This window comes from Natrix helvetica, assembly GCF_964273705.1.
Source record: "Natrix helvetica genome assembly, chromosome: 2".
NCBI lineage: Eukaryota > Metazoa > Chordata > Lepidosauria > Squamata > Natricidae > Natrix > Natrix helvetica.
The window spans coordinates 43,142,320-43,157,056 of record NC_138552.1 but is presented as its reverse complement, the minus strand read 5'-3'; the positions used below and the strand labels follow the sequence as shown (position 1 = coordinate 43,157,056).

General features: G+C 43.2%; 1 long non-coding RNA gene across 1 annotated transcript in view; it reads right to left on the bottom strand.

The window, feature by feature from the left end:
• Positions 1-11,866: 11,866 nt before the first annotated feature.
• LOC309385623 overlaps positions 11,867-14,737 on the bottom strand; it is a 32,908-nt gene continuing 30,037 nt past the window's right edge. Inside the window, exons 4-5 of the long non-coding RNA XR_014174265.1 lie at positions 13,146-13,330; positions 11,867-12,166 (exon numbers count right to left, since the gene is read on the bottom strand). This is a non-coding gene — a long non-coding RNA (uncharacterized lncRNA). The remainder of the gene's footprint in view (positions 12,167-13,145; positions 13,331-14,737) is intronic.

The following is a 14,737-nucleotide window of genomic DNA, read 5'->3' as shown; positions in this document are numbered from 1 at the left end:
CTGCACACTTCAAGCAGGTTTGTTTGGCCGAAGAATCAACAATAGTTGAGTGTTGCAGTAACTTCATGTTTGTTGTTGATGAAAAACTTAAAGGCCAGGTTCTGTCAATCTTTCTCTGGATGGTGTTTTTTTTACATCTCCAAATGATCTTGCAAAATTGATTTAAGGTTGGAAGAATATTAAAAACATCCAGGACAGGGATGTCAAATTTGATTTCAATGACGGCCACATCAGGGTTGTGTTTGACCTCAGGGGACCGCAGTGGGCATGTCCACAGTGGGAATGTCCAGCTCGACGTCACTCGTCAAGGCTCCATTTTCGGACATGATGGCCTCCTGCAGCCTTCTGCCAGCAAAAATGAAGCCCGGGGTCATACACAGCTCACCTGGGTTCTGTCTTTGACCGTGATGGCCTCCTACAACCCTCTGCCAGTATAACATTTTTGCTGGCAGAGGCACCGTGGCCCGGTCCTTCCGTGTTTCCAGGGTGGCCCCGTGTCCATATCTAAGCACCCTGCGAGCCAAATCCGGCCTCCAGGACTTGAGTTTGACCCCCCGAACTAGGACAATCTGTGAATATGGATTTAGTTTAATCTACTCCATAAAGAACAAATTGAGAAAACTTTGAGCATTTGGAAATGCTTATATGTGTGTAAGGACCTGAAATAACAGAATACTAGATTTTGACAAAACTAAAATAGTTGAATGCCAATGTTTGCAGAGAAAAAATATAAAACCTGTGGACTTTCATAAATAAATTATAATTGCTTCTTCAATAAGCAAATATTTTCTGATGAAAATAATTCTGTTGAACTGGGAATAATTCAGTACGTAGTGATCAGCAAGTATAATGTGTAAGTGTATGTGACATACTATTAAGCAGTCTGGTTTCTCTACTTTAGTTAAGAAATTTGTAAACATTTTAACATGTATAAATAATTTCCTTTTACATGCATATTGTAGTGCACAAATTTATACTGCGTTGGGGAAAAGCTGCACAAAACAATTTTTTAACCCATAGCAAGACAGAAATTAGAGGAACATTGCTTGTGAAGTGGTATATTTTCCCACTTCATAGAATATGGCAGACAGGCTGGGAGACCATCTGTCTGAAATGCTTTAGCAGATTCCACACTAAATTCCAACTCTAATATTCTAAGAAATGTGTGCTACTTCAAGCATCACACTTGGCTTGTGCTAGAAGGCTTGACTAATAAATCCAATTTCTAGCCATGGTTTATTGATTGCTACATGGGAGCTACAAACTATGACTTGCTCCTTTTTTAACATACCAGATTCAGAAGTCAAATTGTTTCACATAATTTACAGATTATAGTATTATTCATTCTTGAAAGGTAGTATTCTTTATTCTTGAAAGGAGACAAAAACGGTATTTCAAAACATTAGATTTTACTTATAAGGACAGTGCTCTATTTTATTTATTAGCAAGTCTCCTTGAACATGACCATTTTCAAAAGGCTGACTTAGCCCTGATTGAGTCTGAATAAATCACAATGTGATCCTGAGAATTTGGCAACAACATCAATGATTTTATGTCTAGCATCATACATTGGCTGCAGTTTGAAGAAATGAAAAGATTTTTTTTGGCTTTCTTTACCTCACCCCATTAATCATAGTGTGGCAATGCATGCATTATCATGTGCATCCATTCTGAAGCTCCCAAGACAGAGAAGAAGCCAGCAATGTTATAAAATTCATATATTCCTTGCTGTGCCACTGATTATCTTGCAGTAAGCTAGTAAGATGATTAACTCTTTGGAAAAATGCATCTCTAAATTGAAAACTGCATATTAATGTTGTATGTTTTTATAACCCTTTAAAAAACAATTAATAAAAGAGTAGCCTTCAGCTGTCACAACCACAATATCAGCATGTAAATCATTACAAGGAAGGAAACAATGCATACTTCACCAAACTGGAGCCCACAAATACTTTTCAATTAGCTGCTAGATGAAGCAAATCTATGTAAACAGCCATGTGATTACATCATTTACATGGGTTTCGGGAACTGCGTTCTGAAACAAAGCGATGTTGTTTAATATAAAAGTAAGGGTTAGCATATTTAATAGTCAAACCAACATCTTATTTCATGGATCAAACCCCACCCCCATATTTCTCAACCTAGTAACTGAATATTCAAGACACTTCGTTACATTTTTTAAAAAAAGAAACATCTTAAATATCCTTTTATGGACTTGTTGGATCAGATCAACTTAGGTCTCATCTGGAAACATAACTATTATTATATATTGTACCTTTTATATAACATTTCATATTCTAATCCTAAAATGTGAATATTGGTTTTCAGCCTGATCTTTGAAGTGAGTGGTGTTGAAGTACGTATAAATATGATTCAATCCAAATCCTATAATCCTACTCTTGGAGAGAAGCAACTTCAACTTCAGTGTGTAATATTATATATATATAGTTCCTCTAGCCACATTCACCCAAATTTTATAGATATAGAAAATAGTCCTTTATGTGTTTTCTAGGCTACATAAAAATTATGCCACACATCCTTCATAGAGAAGTTATGGCTTCGGCATATGGGTTCTCATCCAGTCTTTTGCTACTATTTAGATTGTCTTCCCTGATTTAAATGGCCCCTAAATCATTTCCCAGGACTTTATACCTGCCAGACATTTCTATCTTGAAAGCAGCAGCTGTCCGGAGCACTTGTGGATAATCTCAGATCCTCTCGTTGTGCAGAGCGGAATTATCAAAGAAACAGCCCAGTCACCAGTTCTTCAGTCACTCTGCTTTTCACAAAGCTGTCTGCAGTCTTTCTTTCCAAAAGTCAAATATAATCCTAATCTTGAAAAGTAGTTGAGATGTTAAGATTTTCTAAAATAAACTTCTTAGATTTTGCTATTCCAATTCTTATTTAGGAATAGCAAATCGTAAGTAAGATATTGACTAATATACTTAGTATAATATATTAGAATATGGAGTAGAATACCAATGGATATACTGTAGCACTGTTCTGACATTTATGCAGCTATCACAGGCTTTTGTAAAATTTTACCTTGAATGAACATATGTCAGTAGGTATTATATATTACCAGTAACTGGTCTTACTGATTCTTTTCATGAAAAAACCCTTCCTAGCATTAGTTATAACTGTACTTCAGTGGTGGGTTTCAAAAAATTTTGGAACCTACTCTGTGGGTCCCTGCTTTGTGGGAGTGGCTTGCCAGCCATGTGACCGGGTGGGAGTGGCTTGCTGGCCATGTGATTGGGTGGGAGTGGCTTGCCAGCCATGTGACTGGGTGGGAGTGGGATGTTAGAAGATCCCAAATGAAGTTAGAAAGGCTGGGTCCCAAACCGAGCTGGCTTAACTGGGATAGGGGGAATAGGGGGTAGAAGTTCACCAAGGACCCTCCTCTCCTTTCCCCTCCTGAGATCGCTGCCTTTCCCCTCAAAAGCAGAGGGCGTAGTATTTAGAGGGAGCATCTCCCAACTTCCCCCCTTTGTGTGTCACTCTTTCTCTCTCTCTTCCTCCCCCCGTTTCTCAACCCTTTCCTTCCTCCTCCTTTTCCTCTGCACGGTTCCCCCAGTTTTTCACGCTGAGCCATTGGGGGAGGGCAGAGGGAGAGAGAGAGATGGATTGAAGGGCGCAAAGAGATGGGAGCGTCCCATTTTGAGAAGCCTCCCTTCGCAAAAGATCACTGAGAGGAGGAAAGGGAGGATTCCCCACCCCACTCAGCGCTGTTTTCGATGGGAGGCTTCCCCCCCCCCTCTCAGAGCTGTTTCTCTTTGCAAAAGATCGCTGAGAGGAGGAACGGGAGGATTCCCCACCCCACTCAGTGGGGGGGGGGGGGGAGTGAGCAATGGAGCGGCTTCTGGACGGGCGGGGGCGAGCGAGTGAGTGACAGGGCCGAGGCAGGAACTTACTTCCAGGTTCATTGACCAACAGGTTCGCCTGAACCGGTGCGAACCGGCAGGAACCCACCACTGCTGTACTTAGTAAAGTTTATAATAATAATAATAATAATAATAATAATAATAATAATAATAATAATAATAATAATAATAATAATAATAATAATAATAATAATAATAATAACTTTAATTTATAAACCGCACCCTTTCCTAAACAGGACTCGGGGCGGTGTACAGTCATGTTAAAACAGAATAAATACACAATATAGGTATACTTCATATACAAATAGTTAACAAATAATTAAACGGAAGGTAGGATGTGGACAGTACAATATTTAAATTAAAATACAAATAAACATTAAAAATACCCTTAAAATCTACCCAATAAGATGTTTGCCAGGAGGTTGAATGGGACTATTAGTCAGTTAAGCCAGCTAATTGGAACAGGTGGGTCTTAAGCTTCTGTCGGAAGGAGCGGAGGTCGGTGGTAGTTCTGATATCGGGGGGGAGGTCATTCCAGAGGGTTGGGCCCATCACAGAGAAGGCTCTACTCCTAGGCGCCGCCCGTTGACACTGCTTCGTGGACGGCACCTGGAGGAGTCCCTCCCTGTGAGAGCGGATTGGTCGCAGGGATGTATGAGGTGAGATGCGATCCCGCAGGTAACTAGGTCCCGTGCCATGGAGCACTTTGAAGATAGTAACCAACACCTTGAAACGCACCCGAAAAACCACAGGCAGCCAGTGCAGCTCGCGCAGGAGCGGTGTTATATGGGAGTATCTTGTCCCTCCCATGATGGCCCGCGCGGCCACATTCTGAACTAGCTGTAGTCTTCGGGTGCATCTCAAGGGGAGCCCCATGTAGAGAGCGTTGCAGTAGTCCAGGCGAGACGTCACCAGCGCGTGAGTGACCGTGCGTAAGGCATCCGGATCCAATAGGGGGCGCAATTGGCGCACCAGGCGAACCTGGTGGAACGCCCCCCTTGCCACGGCTGCCACATGGTCATCCATCGACAGCCGGGCATCAAGGAGGACGCCCAAATTGCGCGCCCGTTCCACGGGGGGCAGTTGTTCGCCCCCTATGGCCAGCGATGGAATCCACTGGTTGAACTGGGGCGCCGGTAGCCACAGCCACTCAGTCTTGGATGGGTTGAGTCTGAGTCTGTTGTCCCCCATCCAGACCCGAACAGCTTCCAAGCACCGGGACATCATTTCTACGGCCTCGTTGGGGTGGTTTGGGGTGGAGATGTACAGCTGTGTGTCATCAGCGTACAGATGGTATCCAACCCCAAAACCACGGATGATCTCACCCAGCGGCTTCATGTATGTGTTGAACAGGAGGGGCGAGAGAACCGACCCCTGCGGCACCCCACAAGTGAGTGGCCTCAGGGTCGATCTCTGCTCCCCTGTCAACACACATTGCGTCCGGCCGGAGAGGTAGGAGCAGAACCACCGTAGAACGGTGCCCCCCACTCCCATCCCCTCCAGCCTGCGCAATAGGATACCATGGTCGATGGTATCGAAGGCCGCTGATAGGTCTAATAGGACCAGGATAGAGGAACAACCCCTATCTCTGGCCCTCCAGAGATCATCCACCAACGCGACCAAGGCCGTCTCCGTGCTGTGACCGGGCCGGAAACTGGACTGGCGCGGGTCTAGATAGTCGGTTTCCTCCAGGTGACGTGGGAACTGTTGTGCCACCACACTCTCTACAACCTTTGTGGATGACTTTCCTTCAATTATCTGTGCAGAGTACACAGTGGTGGGTTCCTGCCGGATCGCGCCGGATCGCGCGCGCTCCCTTTCGGTGCTAAATCCAGATCGCGCGCTCCCTTTCGGCGCTAAACCCGGATCGCGCGCTCCCTTTCGGCGCTAAACCCGGAGGTACGGTCTTGCCCCGCCCCTGGCGACGCGACGACGCTTGCCTGCGCTCCACCAGCTCGGCTGGGAACGGAGACGTTTCCTCAGCGGAGCGGAGCGCCTGAAAGGGACGCAGGCTCAGCCTGCCAGGCTGCCACCACTCCACTGAAGACATTGCTGAGCAGAGAAACGTCTCCGTTCCCAGCGGAGCTGGTGGAGCGCAGGCAAGCGTCGTCGCGTCGCTAGGGGCGGGGCAAGACCGTACTTCCGGGTTTAGTGCCGAAAGGGATCGCGCGATCTGGGTTTAGCGCCGAAAGGGAGCGCGCACGATCCGGGTTTAGCGCCGAAAGGGAGCCCGTGCGATCCGGTGCGATCCGGCAGGAACCCACCACTGAGAGTACAGCTGTGTGTCTTGTGGCTCTAGAAAAACCCTGGCATCTCTCCGGCATCTTTAAACTGTATAAAACTTCACAGCAGGTGTTCTCTTTTCACCTGCTGCACTATAAGATTATCTCCTGCTAGTGATGACAGATCTTGAATCTCTGTTCCGTAGATAGGGATACTTTTGAAGTATTATTGTTGACTTTATTGAATCCAGTTTCTTTATTACATACACACTGGAAGTCCAGGTTCCATGGACAGAATGAAAATTAAATCTAGCTGGTTTAAACTAGAGATTTTTAAAGCATGTTCAATATGTCATTTAAAATGCAAAGGGTGGGCCTAGAGTTTTTTTTTTCCCATCTGGATCCAGTGAACTAAAAATTGTTTGCTTGCACATAATCCAATGATGAGTATCAACCTTAAGCAATTGTGCCAATATTTGTCTCACTGAAATTTAGAAGGACAGGTAGTATTTTTGGATATATGTTCAACAAGAATTTGTCATGTTCTTTTAAAACTGCTCTCAAATTGCAAGATTGACATCCTGGAAAGAAACAGTGATAAGACTACCACTGTTCTGCCAAGCCACCAAAACTGAGTTTTTAGATGTGCAAGAGTTGCACTGGTTTCTTAATCATGCAAATTTGAAAGTACAGTCATAGCAAATGTTGTAAGAAATCATATAAAGAAAAAAATTGGTTTGAGCATCTTCATAGTATCAATAACTTTCAAATCAGAACAAGTCTTCTTTTCTCTTTTCAGATCCAAGCTAGAATGATGACAGCTGTTAAATGTTAACACTCTCGCAAGCTGGATAGATCTTAGTTCTAAATAATCTTTAAGAAAATCAAAGGAGTTTAAAAATCTAAAGGGTCTTAGCACCAATATTTATTATAAATTCCAGAATCTGGGCAGGGGCACACTGGCATCTATAAGACAGAGTAATATGCATTGCAACATTATGAGGAAGAACTCTGCTATTTAAGTATTTGTACGTGTTGCAGTAAACAGTACTCCCTCCCCATACATATGTGGGTCGCATTGTCTACCAAATCCTTCCTTCCCACATACATCAGAATTGCTTAACATAACCTTGTAAAAAAGCATTCATAGCAAGGTGAACTGATCCTGAGTGATGAAAGGGACATGAATCAATCAGAAACTTGTAGCCAACTAAACCAAATAGTGCATATTTACCAACCATATTTCAAAGATAGGAGGGCTATCATGCTGACCCAATAGGAAGATAAATAATAACATGGACATGTAGATGGGTTTATCTAAACCACTCCAATATCACACTGTAATATCTGTTGTGTTTTCCTTCTTCTTTTGTCTTATCTTTGCAACATAGCACACCAAAGGTATGTAAGCTTCTGCCTTTGCTCAGCTAAATGCCAAATCTTTGCTAGGAGATACCAGGCACAGAGAGAGTCAGAGACAGACAGACAGAGACAGAGAGAGATATTATTGATTACATGCTAATAACATTATGTTTTATTTTCAAAGTAATTTGGTTGCTTTAGGTGAAAGTGAGAGAATGGAGCTTGTGTCATGGCATCATGAGACATGTTTCAATATATTGGTATCAAGATTGCTGGGAAGCAAAGGGAGTTACAGCAATTAAATAAAGCAGAAACTGCAGACAACTGTAATCGATTCTAGCACATCTTAATTTTCCCTCTTCTATTTTTTTAATCTATTTGATGTAACCACATAATTAACATTTTCAGAGTATTTCTTCCTGCAGACACTTACTTTATTGCACAGGTAGATTGCACAAAAGCAAGCTACCAGTAAAGAGGCTACTTATTATTCAACAACAGAAGATAGATAGATAAATAAATGATAAAGTAATCAAGTAATTAAGATTGGATCACAAACAGTGGTGGGTTTTAAATAATTCCATCACCAGTTCACCGAAAATCTGAGTGTGTGCACTGCTTCTGTGTATGTGTGTACAGCTACTGCACATGCGCAGCTTCCACCACATGACGAGGCTTGACCAAGCAGCCTTTCGGGGCCTACTTCCCTCCATCTCTGCTCTCTGGGGCAGCAGAGGGTGCTTTTCTCCACACTGCTGGGAGAGCGTCTTGCGCAATTTAGCATCAGTGAGCCACCACTTTCCTCTAAGTCCCATCCGGAAAGCGCTACGGTAGAGAAGCAGCTGTCATGTTGAATGCTGTTTCTCTCAGTTGCAGCACTTTCTGGATGGGTCTTAGAGGAAAGTGGTGGCTCACTGCTGCTAAATTGCGCAAGATGCTCTCCCAGCAAGAGCAGCAGTGGAAAGATGTAGCAGCCGACCTGAAGAGCACATGGAGCTGTCTCCACGAGCAACCAAGGCTCGGCAAGGGATGGAAGAAGTGGCTGCAAGATCTCCGCTGCAGGCTTTCTGGATAGGACTTCTTACAGGTAAGAAAAACCATCTGGTTCATTCCCAAACCGCTTCAGCCCTCCTGTGCCCACGCCGCCACATCCCCGCAGCCCTTGGCCTAGCAGAGCAGGCTGCAGGCCAAATAAATTGCTTTGGCCCGGGAGTAGTAGTTTGAGCCCAGAGGGGGGCTATGGCATGTGGGGAGGAAGGCTGGGGCAAGGCTGGAGCAGGGGAATGGCACATTCCCTGACCAAGCTGAGGTAGGAGGAGGCTCCAGGGCAAGGCCAGAGTGGGGGAATAGAGCATTTCCTGACCCGGCCCAGGTGAATGGCAAATGAGCGGATGCTCCAGGGCAAAGCCAGAGCAGAGGAATGGAATGTTCCCCAACCCAGCTGAGGCAAACAGAGAGTGGGCAGAGGCTCCAGGGCAAGGCCAGAGCCGGAGAATGGTGTGTCCCTAGGCCCTGACCCAAAGCAAAGGGCGAGCGGGCAGCATGCTTATCTTTGGTGAACAGAGTGGGCAAGGTGCGGAAGCGAGGTGCAGAGATTAGCTGGGCCGCGTGGCAAAGGCAAGTTATATATAGGGTGGGGTGGGGTGGAGTAGGCGGAGCCAGTCGGTGGTGCAATTTGCTGTTTCTCCGAGCAACACAGAATCATTATTACAGGTTCGATAGAACCGGTCCGAACTGGCTGAATACCACCTCTGATTACAAAGATACCAAGTGCAATTCCTTCTCATGTAAAAGCAGCTTTAATAGACAGTAGTACCACTTAGCTTTTTCCAGAAACGTGTAGATTTTGGTATCCTTATCTCACGTTTTCTCATGAATATATAAAGTATGTACAAATGTTGTGAATCAGAACATTTAAACAACAAAGAAAAAATTAGATTTGTTAAAACATTGTTAAATAAATACACAGACACACACACACACTCGTACACCTTCACTGAAACTGTTACAAATAATTCATCATGCTGGTATTTTTAGGAAATATATTAACACCACTTGAGTCTAAATAGTCTATGCTATAAACCTCTCTTTGGACAGTTAATTAAAATCTATCTTTTTAAAAACTCAGAGGAATTTCAGCATTTTCCAATCTCATGGGAAATATTAAGGGGAGAGATCACAGAATGCCACAATACTTAACATTCAGAAAATGAGTCACTTTAAAATAGTTTGCATGCAATAAATATTCCAAGATACTTGAAATCCTTGGGGGGGGGGGGTATGTAACAGGGTTTAACTATAGTGTGAAATTGCTATTGGAGTGGTGAATACCAATTATTTGTGATTTACAGTAATTTACTTGCAAACCCAAGGGCTTAACCTAAAGCAGTTGATAGATGTATTAAACGAAGCATCAAGGGGTAGGGAAGGGAAATAAACTGGAATGTAGAAACATTATAAAGTCAAATATTTCCTCCATTTATCCAGATGCTATATATGGAATCCAGCATACACTGTTACTAAAAGACAAGCATAAAAAACAAATTGGCTTAGAGAATGCATTTCCTTTGATCTAAGAAACCTTACACTGGTCACTGTACTAGAAAATATAAATTATTTCAAAGAACTGAGGAGGGATGGGGGCTGAATAACAACCAATGTAGAAAAGGGAGAGAAATGCCAAGCAGCTGATCTCGGGGCTAATTAGACATGGCACAGATATTTATGAATAATATCTTATATGTACTTTAGACGCATTAATAACTTTTATTGGTCAAGAACTCTTCGTCCTTTAACTTTTGTGGGCCTGTAAACTACGATCAATAGAGAGTAAAACCAGTCAAATGATTCTCCATGTCATTTGCATTATTGCAATCCAGAGATTGGAAGGCAAGATATGTGGGTAATCAGCTTCTCTAACTGGAAAGCAAAAAAATCATAGATAAATCAGAACTCTCAAGTTCTGAGTATTTGTGGGGCGAAGAGATATCTAAGTCTTAACTAGGAAATAAATGTATATTGTTCTGAACATTCATTCATTTATCTATTTACCCATCAAATTTCAAACTGCTGTAGAAAGATTGACTGGGAAAAAAAGAATGGTATGGATCATTCTTCCCCCTTTGCACGTATAAGAAATATCTGTGTAGTAATGATTATGTAGCCATTCTCTGTATTTTAGCAAGCCTTGTATTGCAAATTTCTTCACATTTGCACTTAGAAAGATACCTAGCAAGCTTTGTGGATTCATCATTGTATTGTTAATTACTCTTATCTGTATTTCTACTACAATGTTTACGTTACATTTATATTTCTAGAAATAAAATTCTATTTTGGGGTGGTGTAAAATTTCACTTTGGTTTGAGCCAATTGACTCTGAATCAGGGATGGGCTGCTACAGGTTTGCCTAGGTTTGGGAGAACCCATAGCTAATGTTATAGCCGGTTCGAAGAACTGTCAAATCCCACCCTGGCCTCCTGTAAGTTCCGGGAGGCCAAAAACACACCCATTTCTGGCCTTCAGAAGGCCTCTGGAGCCTGGAGGAGGCAGTTTTCACCTCCCAGAGGCTCAAGAGCCTGTGGAACATGAAAACAGCCCCTGCCATGCTGCAGGAGGCTGGCTAAGCCACACCCACCATGGCCACACCCCTGCGTCTGAATCTTAAAACCACACTGACTTCTGATCACCAGGATGCCAACACACATAGTCGAAATGCCCAGTTCCAGAATAATTCATGTCATTTTTGTAATATGTAGTGAGGGTATAAAATATAACAAATAAACATCACAAATCAGAGTGGCATATGGCACTCACAATACAATGAAAACATTTAAGATTGCAGCTGATTTCATTTTGAAAATATTCAAAGAGGACACTTTGAAATTGTTAAATGTATTTAGTAAGAATTGAGACAAATAATAAAAGTTTTCTAGGTTTTTTTTAAAATCTGTTATTTGTCATGGATGTTCCAGGTTTCTTAGGAGAAAAATAAAATTTTATCCATTGTGGTTGCAGAGACAAGCTTGAAAATACAATAGAAAGAACTCTTGATGCACTGTAGGAAGTTATCACCCAACCCTCTCCCAGAAAAATGAAATATCCTAGGAAATATTGAAAAGGCAGAATATTTCTCTGGATGTGAAAAGGAAGAAACTGAAACAGTAACTGAATAGCCGAGTTAACAGTAACGGTTTATTCTGCTCAAGATACAATGTAACGAACTTAACGACTCTCCGTCTGACAGCCCTTTTATAGCTAAGCTGTCAGACAGTTAACCAATAGGATTGTTTAATGTTTCCCTCGAGCCTGCACGGACGCAGGAGCCAATCAGTGGACACAACACTCCTTCCCCCCCCCCCCCCCCGGACTGCACATGCATAATCTTGCAAATATGCTGGTCTTCTCCACCTTCTCTGAGAGCGGCGCAACCCAGCCTCAGGAGCCCCAGGACACGGAACATCGCCCCTTTCTGGCCCCCGTGCCGGTGGTGCTAACAATACAGATACTTGTCCATGCAGCTCGGGTTCTTCTTCAACAGGTAATCCATCAACTGGTAACGAAACTTGAACTCCCCTGGTAACTCTGTCTTGTAGTTTATTCCTTGTTGTCTGCTCTATTATGTCACTTGCGGACCCCGTTATTCGTCGGCATAATTGATTAATATGTCTTCGCCATTCCCGACCATCACACAGCTAGACCCTGTAAGAACAGGGCCCAGTTATCTCAGATATCCAACCCGGTAACCACTTAGGTTCCCCCATAAAATTTTGTGCAAACACCCACTTTACCTAACATCATTGGGAATAAGGCACGCTCAAATAGCACCGTATCACCCTGCAGGAAATGGATTGGCAGAATGGGCTGTTCGTTCAGCGAAAGAGGCATTAAATTGAATGAGAAATCTTCCATGGCTAGAGAAAATAGCTTCATATTTATTAACCCAACACACCACACCAAACCCCATAACAGGTAAAAGCCCTGCTGAGATCTTAATGGGGCGAAGATTGCGCACCACATTAGATAGGCTTCACCCAACATACTCACCTCGAAGTCCAGTACAGGAAGACCCTCCTAGAGTATTTAATAGGGGGGAGGGGGTGTTTGCACAAATTTTTTTTAACAGTAATGGTTTATTCTGCTCAAGATACAATGTAACGAACTTAACGACTCGCCGTCTGACAGCCCTTTTATAGCTGAGCTGTCAGACAGTTAACCAATAGAATTGTTTAACGTTTCCCTCGAGCCTGCATGGACGCAGGAGCCAATCAGTGGACACAACAGAAACATATTATAAAGACAGAATAGCTCCCTGCAGTTTACTGCCCATCCCCCTTTGTCAATGAGCCATTAAAGCCTGAGCTAGTCCATTTTACATAATAAAGAGTTCTCCCCTTCAGCTCCAGAGTGATGGGATTAATATGATATTAATATTGGCCTTTTATTGCATGATAATATTGGCCTTTTACTCAACTCCCCACATGGCATCTGAGAACTGAACCAAACCTGGATTCAAAAAGCAGCCTAGAGTTGCCCCTGCATGGCCTCATGGGAATCTGACAACCAATCAGAATACAAGCTCAAGATCAAAGGCCAGAGAGGGCATAAAACCAGGGACTCAGCTTCTCTTCCTCCCTTCTCTTCTCTTTTCTTCTCCACCAACATTGAAGCATGTGATCACCTTTTCTGTTCAGGACTCAACCATGTGGTTCTATCCACCATTAAAACCATCTTTCCAAGCAGTCTCCGTGTCTCAAGTGTCTTTTTCCCCACTTGGAGCCGAACCCAGAAGGACATTTCTTCCAACAGCGCCAAACAGCTTTCTCATTTGGGGACTGAGGAAAAGATGCTGCTTGAGAATCTGACCTTAAAAGAATACAAATACAGCTTTGTAAATGGAAATTGCATAATAAATGCACTGAAATTTTAATAAATGCTAGGCTTCAAATAAACCTCTGCTTTATATTCAAAGTGCTGTGTGGATGTATAGAGCAGCACCAATATGTATATGAATATCAGGAATATAAATGCCTAAGCAAATAAGAGTAATTACATGCACATCAGTGATAGGTCTTTGTTTTTCTCTGTTCATAATTTCTTTATGATAATTGGAAGCTTTTATGGGAAGGCAAGGAAAATTGTGCTAATTACAGAAAAAGAAATGCAGAGGAGAAATTCAAACAAGGTTACAAAAAAGCTATTTATGCATAGTCACAGGTGGAACTGTGGTATATTTTGCCAAGGATCTATTCTTCTTGGTTTTACTGAAATTCATTGTAACTCCATTTAAGAATGTTTCCTTGACTAACCTTGATTAATTTAAAACATATCTAAAAGAGCTTTTTCCAAGAAGTTGTACCACAATGCAGTGGGAACCCATGAGACATAGAATAGCTCCATTTGAATTCATAACTGCCTTTGCCCTTTCAATAATGAGAGATAGAAGACTTATGCAGACCAGAGGTGGGTTCTGGCTGGTACACACCACTATGGGCACACCGGTGCCAAAAATTTGCCATACTTTTGCGCAGGCATTCCACGGCAGCATGGCCACACCCCCATACCAGTACGCTCCCCTGCCCTGCCCCCATTTGCAAGGCGTTTCTCAAAAAGGGCTTCTTCAGAGGACCAAGGCAAGAGCAGCATTGAAGCCCTCTCTGAAGCAGCTGGAAAAGGTATGTGTGGGTCAGAGGAGGGCAGGAATTCAAACTTCATCCTCCTGGTGTGGTGCGGGGCTTTGGGCAAAGGCTGGAGGGAAGGACCCTGTAGTTTGATTGCAGGCAGAGCAACATTGCCTTTTCAAACCTGTCATCAGTGAAGGTGGGCTGGATTTTTACATAGCTGATCCATGCCTTCCATGGGGGAAAGTGTGTATGCTACAGCATGGCTCTTTGCCTGGCTTCCTGCCTCCTCCTGTGGTCTCCTCAGTGCTCGCTCATGCTCTCCTTCCCCAAGTGTAGTTTGATTGCAGGTGAACCCACATTGGCTTTTCAAACGTGTAATCAGTGAAGCTGGGCTGGAGTTTTGCATAGCTTTACCAGCTGTTGGGGGAAGGGGAATGACTTCCTCCCAGACCCCCATCCATTTCTCTCTCTCACAAACACAAAGCTGGATAAAGCTATGTAAAAATCCAGCCCAGCTTCACAAAAGATTTTTTTGCAGGACTCTAAGGCAATGAAATCTCTGTTGGGCCTTTCCAATCACCAGAGACGTGTTGTTTTTCCAGGTGAGATCTTGACTAATATGCACTCCCGAGAATTTAAAAGAGAAACC